Source organism: Danio rerio, chromosome 22, assembly GCF_049306965.1.
Source record: "Danio rerio strain Tuebingen ecotype United States chromosome 22, GRCz12tu, whole genome shotgun sequence".
In the NCBI taxonomy this organism is placed as follows: Eukaryota; Metazoa; Chordata; class Actinopteri; order Cypriniformes; family Danionidae; genus Danio; species Danio rerio.
The window spans coordinates 4,641,182-4,654,863 of NC_133197.1; positions in this window are offsets into that span (position 1 = coordinate 4,641,182).

Below are 13,682 nucleotides of genomic sequence, written 5' to 3' on the forward strand. Positions count from 1 at the left end.
ATTTAAAGGGGCAGTTCACCCCAAAATTAAAGTTCAGTGATCGATTACTCATCTTGTTTCAAACCATTAGGAGTTTCTGTCTAATGTTGATCACAAAAGAAGATATTTTGGAAAATGTTGGAAACATTTGTTTTTCCTACTAATAGGAAATTAATGGAGAAAGGTTTCCAACATTGAGTTCAACAGAAGTAACTCATAAAGCTTTGTAATCACTTGATGGTGAAATAAATACACACACTGACAATAATCAAGAGTATTTTTAACATTTATTTTGCTTTTTGGTGGGGGATTTACAATTTATAGTTATTTGTTTGAAATTTTTATTTTATTCTTTACACTACTGAGGAGATTTCTTCCAAATTTACCAATATTAAGTTGTCATTTACACTGTCAAAATGCTATGGTAAAATTCCGTAACCTGTTTGACTGTAGTAAATAACTGTACATTCATTTTCCCAGAATTCCCTGCATGACACTTCATTTTTTATGCATTTTGTTGAACCTACTATTTGACTTTTAAGCCCTTATTTAGTAATAATAACATCAAGATAACTTTACTCAGTCAGACCAGCAAAATGAAAGTTATTTTTGTTTAATTATGTGCGCAGTTAAAGAGACAGTTCACCCCCAAAATTCCATTTCTGTCATCATTTATTCATCTTGTTTCAATCCATTAGAAGTTTCTTTCTTCTTCTGAACACAAAAGAAGATATTTAGAAAAATGTTGGAAACCTGAAACCATTGGCTTCCATAGTATTTGTTTTTTTTCTACTATGGAAATGAATGATTTTGTTCAACTGATGAAAGAAACTCGTAAAGGTTTTTAACCATTTGAGGGTGAAACAAATACACACACTGTATGACCATTTTCAGAGTTTTTTTTTTATTGTTGTAGTTGTTGCTTTTTTGTGGGGATTCACAATTTATAGTTATATGTTTGAGTAGTTATGCAGTTAAAAGGACAGTTCACGTAACATTCTGTCATTTAATTACTCATCCCTGACTTGTTTCAACTCACAAGAGTTTCTTCTGTTGAACACAAAAGAAGACACTTAGAAAAATGTTGGAAACCGGAAACCATTGGCTTCCATAGTATTTGTTTTTCCTATGAAAATGAATGGTTACAGTTTTCCAACACGTGTTCAACATAAAAAAGAAACTCATAAAGATTTGTAACCACTTGATAGTGAAATAAATACACACACACAGACAATATTCAGAGTATTTATTTATTTTTGCTTTTTTTGTGGGGGATTTACAATTTACAAATGTGACATTTTCAGAGATTTCTTCCAAATCGAACATAAGTACTTGTCTTTGACACTGTCAAAATGCTATGGTAAAATTCTGTAACCTGTTTGACAGTAAGTGTATACAGTGAATAACTGTACATTAATTTTCCCAGAATTCTCTGCATGACACTTCATTTTTTTAATGCATTTTGTTGACTCTACAATCGTACTTTTAAGCAAATATTTCGTAATAACATCGAGACATTGTTAGTCAGTCAAAGTAACAAAATGATAGTTTTTTTTTTTTAATTATGTGAGCAGGTAAAGGTACAGTTCACCCCAGAAAGGACAATTCTGTCACTGTTTATTCATCTTGTTTAGAAGTTTCTTTCTTCTGTTGATCACAAAGGAAGTCATTTAGAAAAACGTTGGAAATCTGTGACAATTGGCTTCCATAGTATTTGTTTTTCCCACTATGGAAATATATGGGGTTTCCAACTTTGTGTTCAACAGAAGAACTTCATAAGGGTTTGAGTTATTTATTTATTTATTGTGGTGATTTACAATTTAGTTATGTGTTTGAGTTAGTTATGCAGTTCATTGGACAGTTCACCCCCCCCCCCCCCCCCCACACACACACAAAAAAAATCTCAATTCTGTCATTAATTACTCATTTACTTGTTCCAACTCATAAGAATTTCTTTCTTCTGTTAAACACAAAAGAAGATATTTAGAAAAATGTTGGAAACCTGAAACCATCCATAGTATTTGTTTTGGAAATGAATGGGGTTTCCAACATATTTAGAGTGATGTGTTTGAGTTAGGTATAGTTAAAGGGACAGTTCACCCCCCAAAACATGACAATTCTGTCATTAATTAATCATCCTTTACTTGTTTCAACTCATAAGGGTCTCTTTCTTTAGTTGAACACAAAAGAAGATATTTAGAATTTTTTTAACTCTGGCTTCCATGGTAGGCTATTTATCTATGTAAATCAATTGGTTTTCAACATAAAAGAAACTCATAAAGGTTTGTACCAACTTGAGGGTGAAAAAACAGTGAGTAAATTTCATTTTTGGGGGGGTGAAGTATCCCTCAGGCTGCATTGGCGTCTCTTCGCTGGATATGAAATGAATGATGGCCATCCCGACGGCAGATCCTTTATGAGGATCTATGGCCATGTTTTGGAGGACGAAAACAATGGCAAAATCCGGTTTGTATTGATCAGCGAGTCCTGCGCCTGCGGTTCTCCTGTTAGTGGCTTTCAGGACGGCAATTTGTCACGGCGTTAATGCGGGGGAACGACGGCTTTCTGTCAGACCCTTCATTTCTGCCGGCGGAAATTTAACTTCCGCCTTAAAGGGACAGTTCACCCCAAAATGAAAAGTCTGTCATCGTTTAATCACCCACCACTTGCTCCAAACATGTTTGAGTTTCCTTTTGTTGAACACACAGAAAGATATATGATGATTGCTGGGTTAAAAACAGCCGCTACCAGTTTCCATCCAAAAGTGCAATTCGGGATATATAATAAACCAAAGTCTAATGGATATATAAAAAAAGTTAAAATAAAAGTCATTTTTACATCAAATTTCAGTAGTATTATTTGAAAAACTCCAGATTTAAAAAGGATTTTGTTGTAAATCTTCCAAATTTTTTACTCAATATATTGCAATATTTTTAAATAATACTCATTCTTTTGTGGTTTGTCTTACTATAGATTTCAAGGTTTATTGTTATTCTGTAATTTTTCTTCTAAGTGAAACGTATATCGTATTTCTGCAAGTCCTGCAAAGCATCTGAAAGTCCCTGAGGATTTCTGAGATTGGATCAGATGACTCCAGGAGCGGCCAGATCCCAGAAAACCCACAAGAAGCAGGAAATCAGACTCCAATTCAGCAAAACAAGACTAATGGGCCGGCAAACCTGGAGGGAAGCGATCATGCCCAGTCCAGCCACAGATAAATACACACACCACTCGTCAAAACTCACTTTTTGAGGGCTTGATTGTGGGGTATTTACAATTTAGTCATGTGTTTGAGTAGTGACATATTTGTTTTATTTTGTAAACCATTGAGGAGATTTCTTCCAAATTTTACATAATATGCATATCATTTACTCTAATAAAAGATTCTGTAACCTGTTTCCTTAATGTATCCAGTGAATAACTGCATTATGCATTTCGTTCACACTACTGTGGTACTTTTTAGTTATATTTTATCTTGAGTTATGCACATTAGAGTATTACATCAAATGTTAATTAAAATGTTTATTACTTTAATATTATGTACTGTCATCATGTTAAACTTCAAATATTACCCAAATGACTTTTAACAGAGCAAGGAATTTTTCACAGTATTTCCTATAATATTTTTTCTTCTGCAGAAAGTCTTATTTGTTTTCATTTGGCAGTTTTTTATTTTTTTAGGTCCATATTATTAGCCCCCTTAAGAAATAGTTGCATTTGATTGTCTACAGAACAAACCAATGACTTGCTTAATTATTCTAATTTGCCTACTTAGCCTAGTTAAGCCTGTAAATGTCACTTTAAGCTGAATGCTAGTATCTTGAAAAATATCTAGTCAAATATTATTTACTTTCATCATGACAAAGATAAAATAAGCCAGTTATTAGAGATGAGTTATTAAAACTATTATGATTAGAAATGTGTTGAAAAAAAAAATCTGCTCTCTGTTAAACAGAAATTGGGGAAAAATAAACAGGACGGCTATTAATTCTGATATATATGTACATACTATTGTCCAGCCTGGGGGCAGTTACTTTTGCCCGCTTGTGCGTTTGTTTGCTCTGTGGAAGTGACAGCTAATCCATGGGTGTAAATCAGACACGGCTTCAGAGAGTCTAGTCTGGCTGTAATAATTGACTCGGTTTTTATGACGAATCTCCAGGTTCCATTAAATCAAGATGGTTCAGCGAGGCAAGTGTTTATCGACATTTTCAGGAACACCATGAAGATGAAGACAGAATGAAGATTTTCCTCATCGGATAGAGAGTAATGCTAGAAATAGCAGGTCTTGAGTCTAATGCAACCAAGGCGTACCCCTATATACATTTCTGGAATATGTCCCAGGAGGTATGTTTTTTTTTTTTTTTAGTTTTTGTTTTCGTGAAACCACCAGAGGTCGCTGTGTATGCTTTTTGGAATCTCACTTTCTTTCGCGAGTGTCATTTGTGCCTGCCGTTCTCGCGTGAATCCACCAGAGGCCACTGTTGACTGACTGACTGACAAACCGACTGACTGACCCACCCTCCTCCTTCCCTAAACCCAACCGATAGTGTTTTAAAAGCAACAATTGACCCGTCCACCCCCTACCCTAAACTCAAACTTTGTATTTTAAAAAGCAATCCAGAACAAGAAAAAAACCCTTGTTGCGTCCCAATCCGCATACTATGCATCCTAAATAGTATTTGAAACTAGAATTAGTGTGTCCCAAACCATAGTGTGTTGAAAAGAGTATGCCAGAGGTTCCAGGATGGTTTGCTATTTCTAGTAAAAAATTTAAGTGTAAAACCGTCCATACTCTAACCACTGATATTGCCCGCAATACATTGCGCGTTGGACGTGAATGCGATTAGAACTACAAACGCGTGTGAAAAGTGTAAATAAACTACAAATATGATAGACGCGCGAGACCAACCGTCAAGTAGAGAGGCTTCGGTAAAGATGTTTGAATGACAGTGAGTCAACATCTAGTCCACTGGAAAATATTTAAATGCATTATCTGTGTTACATTTCATCTGCAACAACAATATTGACCTTATATAAAGACGCGTTTGGACGTTTGAACGTCTGAATGCATAATTACCCAAAGACCTGAGGAGATTTCTCTGCATGAAAGACTCACGAATGGGAGATTAACCTGCTGCTTCTTCTCCAATAAGGAAGGAAATTAAATACGACAGAAATGTGGATGCTGTGTGGATGATTGACAGGGGGCATAACTAAGCAACACAACGATCTACTAAAGAGGAAGTAATATGTCACAAAGCTTGCATACACTTCTGTTGCACACTCACAAAAAAAGTACATACTTTTAGGGTGTAGTAAAAGTATGCGAAATGGGACGCAGCACCTGATTTTTACCACGCTTACAGATTATTATTTATTAGGTTATTTACTTATTTATCTTACCTGCTTTCTGGAACCACTCTTCACCGGACTTGAACCTAGTTGTCGAGGTCAACTCCTGTTCTCAACTCCACCGACGTACATGCCGAGCTACCCGACAAACTGGTAATTATGGTAAAGCTGTACATACGGAGGTTAGCGGTCAGCTGGTACGCGCGAAAAGGAACAGCATCATATCGCTCCGTATTGTTCCTTTAAAGATGAAAAGCAGCTAAACATAGGCCTGGCTACATAATTCGCGATCTCCAGAAATGTATACAGGGCTACAGTTTCAGAATGAGCCTATGTTGGAATTGGGACACCCCTACCCCTTCATGTAAACGCTCAAAACAAGGAGTATGCTCTCAGAAATAAAGAGCTGTGACTGCGGTGGGACCTTTTCAAAAGTAAAACGGGGCTTTATTAATACCTCAAGGGTACATACTAGTTCCTAAAATTCCAAAAACTGTACCTCTTGAAATGTTTAGGTACTATTATATACCTTTGAGTTACCAATATGGACCCTTTGAGTACAAATGTGTACCTTGAAATGTGTCAGAGAGTGTATGGGTAAGGGAAAGAGCTAAGGGGTAGAATTGGGATTGAGCCAAAATCTCATTCACATTCCTGACCTGTCATGTCATGATTGTAAAAGTTTAAAGACAGTCTTATAAAAAAAACCTTTAAGTAAAGTGTTACCAAGTGCGGTTTATTTATAAACTAATTTCGAGAGGATAACGTGCTTATGATCAACACAGCTGGCACCACATTACCTCCGTAATCTGCAGAATCAGATGATTCTGGACACATTATTAATAGTCAGAGCTTTTCACTCCAGTTATCTTCGTCTTGATGTTTACCCCCTTCCACCCCTACTCCCCCTAGCTTTCTTTTCTCCAATGCAACACGGCAGCCCACAGCAAGAACGCCGCTCCTACCAAGCCAGTTGGCGTTTCTGTGCGGAGTTAGCATGTTCTCCCCATGTTCACGTAGGTTTCCCCCAGGTTCCCCTTTTTCCTCCAACTGTCTAAAGACATACACCAGTAAATTGACTAATCAAAATTATTATCTAAGATAAGCCTTAGCTTACATTTCCCACACGCCTACAAGCAGGGAGTTTTCGATACCTACCTGAGCTCAAACTCCCCTCTCGCCCTTCTAACGGGAGGGAGCCCTGAGCTCGAGGATATTACAATCTCAGGACTCTCTCCCAGGACAGCATGCCAATTACACTTTATCGATCATCAGCTAAGTGTGAATTCTTGAAAAATGGTTCGCTGGGAAGTTTCTCTTCACTCATTGCTTTTTATAAAATTGCAACAAATGCAATGAAAATATCCTATAAAGTAGCCTGACAACCCCACCCCCTCATCAACCCAACTGATTCTCACACTATGCATGAGTCTTCAGGACTAGTAATGTTTGTGCGTGCGTCTGTGCGTCTCTGTAATGGATAGGGTGACGGATTGCGCAACGGTGCGTCTGTTGGGATAAATAGTGGCATTAGAGCCACCGCAGCCCGAGACGAGCGTCGCTTACTGGCCTATGAAATCCGCAAGGTCCTGCTCTACATGATAAATGAGCCATAATCTGCTGTAAAGCATATTAAAGTCATATCGCATGATAGATAACAAGAGGGAGAAGGGGGATATTTAGGCAGCCAGGATTAAAAATGAAAAGAGAGGAAATTTAAAACCCAGACCAAAAATACCAAAAAGAAATCAACCCCTCTTTATATTACTGGTGAAAAGTGCACGAAATCTAATTTAAATTTTTAATGTCTCACGAACAGGTTGGTGCTAAATAAAGATCTGCTTTGCAATCCAACATATAGCTCTGATCTTCGATGGGGAGTTCCTAAAGGTGTTCGGATAAACCCAAGAGATCCCAAAAGCCCTAATGCAATTAAACTCGAGGCGTTCAATAAAATCAATGTCTGAGTTTGTCTGACATCACGTGCGACACGTTTGTACATTATTCATAGCACTCCGCGGGAATGAAAACGGCAGGGATTATTAAGAAAATGTCATTTGATTATGTCGCCGGACTGTGTAAAGTTTGATTAATCACGCTCGTGTGGTTTTAAATCACACTCTGACCAACACAAACTTTTACATCAACTCGTTTTTACATATTACTCGCCTCAAATTCTTGCTAATGCAGGTATTCATCCATTAAGCCGTTCATGTAATATTAATAATCTTATGCATATTCGATGGAGCCTTCAAAATGAGCGCCTTGTTTTTGCTCAAGGAAAACGCATATAAATCCTCCAAACCCAATTCCCAAGGTCACCGCAGAGACGTAATGTGTTTATCGCTCATAATAAAACCATTTGCATTGGAATATTGGGAGTGATGGACGTCTATGGGTTATTGATCGACACCTGCTGGCTTTCTGCAAGCGGGGAAATGACTGACCATCAGTCCAGCTCAATTTCTCGAGCGCTGATGGTGGGGCGAAGGTATATTCGCAGGGCTTTTACACAACTCAAACTCACAGCGGGACGCTTGTGGAAATGAAACCTATGATGTCTCCGTGTTGGAAAAAATTGGTTAAAGGTGTTCAGATGCTCTACTGGAGCCCTCAAGAGCGAATCTGCAAAAACACAATGATTGGATTTTCTCTTCAACATCCTGCTTGTTTGCATTTTCAGCTAAACAAGATCCTTTTATTAGATTTATCTCTTAAAAATGTCATTATTAGTCAACCCTGGCTCATTCTGAATGCGTACTCGTATATAAATTTCTGGAGAGCATCAAATACGTCCCAGGAGGTATGTTTTTGTGCAGTTTTTGAAATGTGTATAGGGGTACATATTCAAAATGAGCCTGGGTTGAATGCAAACATTCACATTTGTCGTACGTCATCTAAACACACACAAAATGTAAATCAATAGCGGTCCAAAAGCGCAGCTAATGATAGAAGGATATTGTTGAAACATTGGCAGCCATACATAATAGGGCTGTGCAATTAATCGAAAATCCGATTTCGATTTCGGCTTCTATTGATTATAAAAAACCATTAATCGAGATAAACGATTATTGCATTATTTACCGCCCCTTTCGAGTCGTACACATGTTGCTCTTAAAAGCGTGAAGGACCGCATGCTTATGTGTGTGTGCGGCACGCAGAGACAGTCAGCATTCGCTCTTATTCGCGCACTGAGACGAGCAGAGCGCACACATTTCATCTTAACAAGAGCGCTTTAACGGTCAAATAGGTGTCAAAACGCTGTGTTTAGTGATTATTCATATTAACCCTCATTTGTGTAATAAACAATTAAAGTGACAATTAAACCATTAAAGTGACAGCGCACTATTCCTGCTGCGGCCTGTTTACATCATTAATCAAACAAAACGAGAAAATCCCTCACTGCTCTGGACTTTTGTAGCTAAAGTGTTTGTCTTACAGTGTAGATGCTTAAAGCAGTTTGTTTCATATTTTTATTCTATTGTATTTATTTCTCTTTCCTTAGCAGCGTGGAAAATAACTATATATATGCAGTTGAAGTCAGAATTATTAGCCCTCCTGAATATTAGCAACCCTTTTCCTCCCCAATTTCTGTTAATGGAAAGAAGATTTCTGCACATAATAGATTTATTAACTCATTTCTAATAACCGATTTATTTTATCTTTGCTATGATGACAGCACACAAAATTTGACTAGATATTTTTCAAAATACAAGCATTCAGATTCAAAGGTCTCATTCATTTAATTTTAATTAATTTTCTTTTCTTTTTCATTTAATTAATTTTCTTGTCGGCTTAGTCCCTTTATTAATCCGGGGTCACCACAGCAGAATGAACCGCCAACTTATCCAGCAAGTTTTTTTACGCAGCTGATGCCCTTCCAGCTGCAACCCATCTCCAGGAAACATCCACACACACTCACACACACACTCATACACTACGGACAATTTAGCCTACCCAATTCACCTGTACCACATGTCTTTTGGGAAACCGGAGCACCCAGAGGAAACCCACGCAAAGGCAGGGAGAACATGCAAACTCTACACAGAAACACTAACTGAGCCGAGGTTCGAACCAGCGACCCAGCAAGCTTCTTGCTGTGAGGCAACAGCACTACCTACTGTGCCACTGCCTCGCCCGATTCAAAGGTCTAATTAGGGTAATTAGGCAGTTCATTGAATAACAGTAGTTTCTTCCACAGACAATCAAAAAATACATTGCTTAAGGGGGCTAATATTATAGACTTTAAAATGGGTTTCAAAATATTTAAACCTGCTTTTATTTTAGCCAAGATAAAACAAATAAGCCTTTCGCCAGAAGAAAAAAAAATAAATTATTGCTTGCTCTGTTAAACATCATTCGAGATATATTTGTTTAAAAATTATTCTCAGGAGCGCTAATAATTGTGGCTTCAACTGATAATAGCTTTGAATAATCGTGATTATGATTTTTACCAAAATCGAGCAGCCCTAATACATAATGCATATTTTAAAAATCATCTCAAACATCAGAAAGCAAAACTGCAGTTTGTTATGAACATAATGTCTTGGTGCATTAGTATGGACGCTAAGTTAGCAGTCTTGATGTATGTAATTTTAAGAGTTAGCAGGCTAGTCAGTCTGGGCACTTTATAAAATCTTCCGGAACACTTGTGTGCACATTTTGAAAAGGTTAGGCTTGAAAAAAATAAAATAAAAAGGTTAAAAAAGATGATTGTTTAGTTTAGTATTGTCTCCGACAGGAAATAACTCTAGGCGCCTTCCTTTCTCCAGTCAACACACTCTGGTACAACCCTCATAATCTGAACAGCAAGTCACTCACTTATGATTGTATATTGGTGCAATCCAATTGAGTGATATTACATGAAGACATCACATAGTTCACCCAAAGCTGAATATTCTGTCATCATTTTCTAAACCCTTCACTTATTCTAAACCTGTTTGTGTTTCTTTATTTTAATGAGCACAAAAGAAGATATGCTGAAGGAAGCTGGAGACCGGTAACAATTGAATATCCACGTATTTGTTTTCCTACATGGAATTAAATCAATAGTTTTCAGCTTTCTTCAGAATATCTTATTTAATGTTCAACATAATAAAAAAAACTCAAAAACATTAAACCATATTGAGTTTGAGCAAACGTTTTCATTTTTGGGTGAACTACCGTTGATTTCCCTTCAATTTCCAACGGATTACACAGTGTAAAGAGATTTATAAACCCGAGATACCTCCGCCAAAACTGTACATCCATATCCTGAAGAGAAGCAAAGTTTCCTAGAGCACCGTAAAGGTTAATGAGGTGTGTTTTGCGGCCGGCGAAGACAACGCTCGTTACGGAAGAAGGATCCTGCACGGCTGGAGGGGGTGACTGTAATGGCGGTAATGACGCCCCGCGGATCTCATTACCGGGGTTATTGATTCCTTCAGCCCACCTGCTTTCACCTCCACACCGCGACCGCTTCACTCTTTAACGGGCAACAAGCTGCGATAGATGCCGCGAGGGATGAACCGTCACGAGCACTTTTCTGATGCTCACTCACTCTCAGTCTCACACACACACATACACGCGCGCACGCACACTTCATTCTGCTGTTTTTTATAGGCTATTTTCCTCATGATGAGCCAAAAAATGTGTATACACTGCAGAAAAATCCAGCTTAAACTAGCCAAGGCTGGTTCGCTGGTTTTAGCTGGTCGACCAGCCTGGTTTTAGAGGGGTTTTGGCCACTTCCAGGCTGGTTTTCAGCCATTTCCAGCCTGGTTTTAGCTGGACAGGCTGGAAGACGACCAGCTAAAATCAGCTTGACCAGCCAAAACCAGCTACGTCCAGCCTAAACCAGGATGGTCAAGCTGGTTTTAGCTGGTCGCTTTCCAGCTAAGAACAGGCTGGAAATAATATTATTACACAGCTGTCTCCATTTCCAACACAATCTCACAGCAATTCGTAACTTTTTCATTTAGTGGCTAATTCGTATGAATTCGTACGATCTAATTCGTATAATTTAGTACGATTTGCTTTTCCCCCAATGACGGTTAGGGTTAGGGGTGGGGTCAGGTGCCACGCCTCCTTTTTAAAATCGTACCATTTCGTACGACTGAACTCGTACGAATTCGTACGAATTAGCCACTAAACTGGCAAAACGTAAAATACTTACGTTTTCTCGTGAGATCAGGCTGCCATTTCCCGTTTGATTTCCTGGACTACTTATACACCCTGCACCCGTTTGTTTGTCACTGAGTCATTCGTCTATCTTGTCTGGTAATTCTTGTTAAAGTTAGTATGCTGTTCCTGAGCCTTGTCCTTGTTATCTCACCATAGCTCCTTGTTTTGTTTTGTTGTTGTTATTGTTATTTTGATACTTTGATTTTTGGACGTCTTGTTTTTCTGTTATCTCATTAAATTGCATTTGGATACTACACCTTTTTGTCTCTGTCCATCAACATATCGTGACAGAACGACTCAGTGTCAAACAAACGGGTGCAGGGTGTATAAGTAGTCCAGGAAATCAAACGGGAAATGGAGACAGCTGTGTATGCAATCAGGATAAGTGGAAGCCGGGTGTGTGCACGAGGGAATGTATGGATATGTAGTTCTTTAACAACTGTAGTTCGCTATAAGAGTTCGTTAGTGAACTACAGTGCCACCTAGTGGTCCATAACAGTCATGGCAAAAACTCTTTCAGAACATAGTTCTGCTGTAGATCAGAAGCATATTAAAGTCGGAAAAGTTGTTTTGCTTAAACATGACCCAGTGGAAATTAAAATTTGAGTTATATTTCTACAATGAATCAGCTGCCTCGTCAGTTCAGTGAACATTCTGATCTCTTCTGAGAAAAACATTCATCACCTCATGAGTCTGCTTTCGGGAGATCAATGTGAAGCTGTTAATTGGTGCTTGAGGAATTTGTGTATGTAACGGATATATCAGTGAAAATTAACGACGAGACCGAGTGACAAGGTAATTTAAGGAGATTAGTCGCGAGCTTGCCAATGTTCCTCCTTACAGACTGTTTCGGCGAGGGTTCATGGAGACAAATCCTGCTGTCTGGACACCGTGACCTGCGGGAGGAGCTGGAGTCTGCAGGCTGGGCCCGGGCCAGGACTGGCAGAGGGAGGCGCAGATGGCCGAGTCGCCACCTTCAGTTGGAGGATTCGTTGTGTTGGGAGCAGATTCGGGAGCAGGGTGTGAATTGCAGAGGGGTTTGGGGGGGATCTGAGCCCCCAATTAACGCTCGATCCTCCTTGAGGAAATCAAAGCCCTTTAATAGTTTGCTCTGATCTCTGTCCTAAATAACATTAATAATTAAAATTTACCAGACTATGCGAGAAGTCATTCAGCTGCAGATCAAGAGGACCAAGAGACTTTCTAAGTGTTTACAAGACACTTTTCTCATAAAATAAGTGGTTGTATTTACATAGTTGAAGTCAGAATTATTCGCCCCCCTTTTGATTTTTTTTTTTTAAAGTATTTCCCAAATGATGTTTAACAGCAAGGAAATTTTCACAGTATGTCTGATAATATTTTTTCTTCTGGAGAAAGTCTTATTTGTTTTATTTTGGCTAGAATAAAAGCAGTTTTTAATTTTTTAAACACCATTTTAAGGTCAATATTATTAGCCTTTAAGCTATACATCATTTCAATAGTCTACAGAACAAACCATCATTATACAATAACTTGCTTAATTACCCTAACCTACCAAGTTAACCTAGTTAAGCCTTTAAATGTCACTTTAAGCTGTATAGAAGTGTCTTGAAGAATATCTAGTCAGATATTATTTACTATCATCATGGCAAAGACAAAATAAATCAGTTATTAGAGACGAGCTATTAAAACTGTTATGATTAGAAATGTGTTGAATAAAGCTTCTCTTCGTTAAACAGAAGTTGGGGGAAAATCAACAAAGGGGTTAATAATTGAAGGGGGCTAATAATTCTGACTTGAACTGTATATCTTAAAAGTAAAGTAAAATTAGATGCATACAGTTTGACCTACAGTATCCTCCAAAATAGCTAATCAGAGGTGACTGTAGGTCGGAATATACTAAATATCCTTTAAAACACTGAATATTGAATATGTTTTATTATTAGAATAGATGTAACATATGCAAGTTTTAGGAACAACAATTAATAACTTGTCTTCAAGTTGATCCTTTGGTGTCAGAAGTGGCTTACATGAAAGGCAAAGATTGCGCTTATTTTACCAAAATAAAATATGATCATTTTTTTATTTTAATTATTTAATGAAGGTCTGACTTTGCTGAGACTAAAGTCTTGTCACTGAACAGAAATAATGTACAGTATAGAATATAAACCACGGCGAATGAAGCTCTGCACAAGACTTTTGGCCAG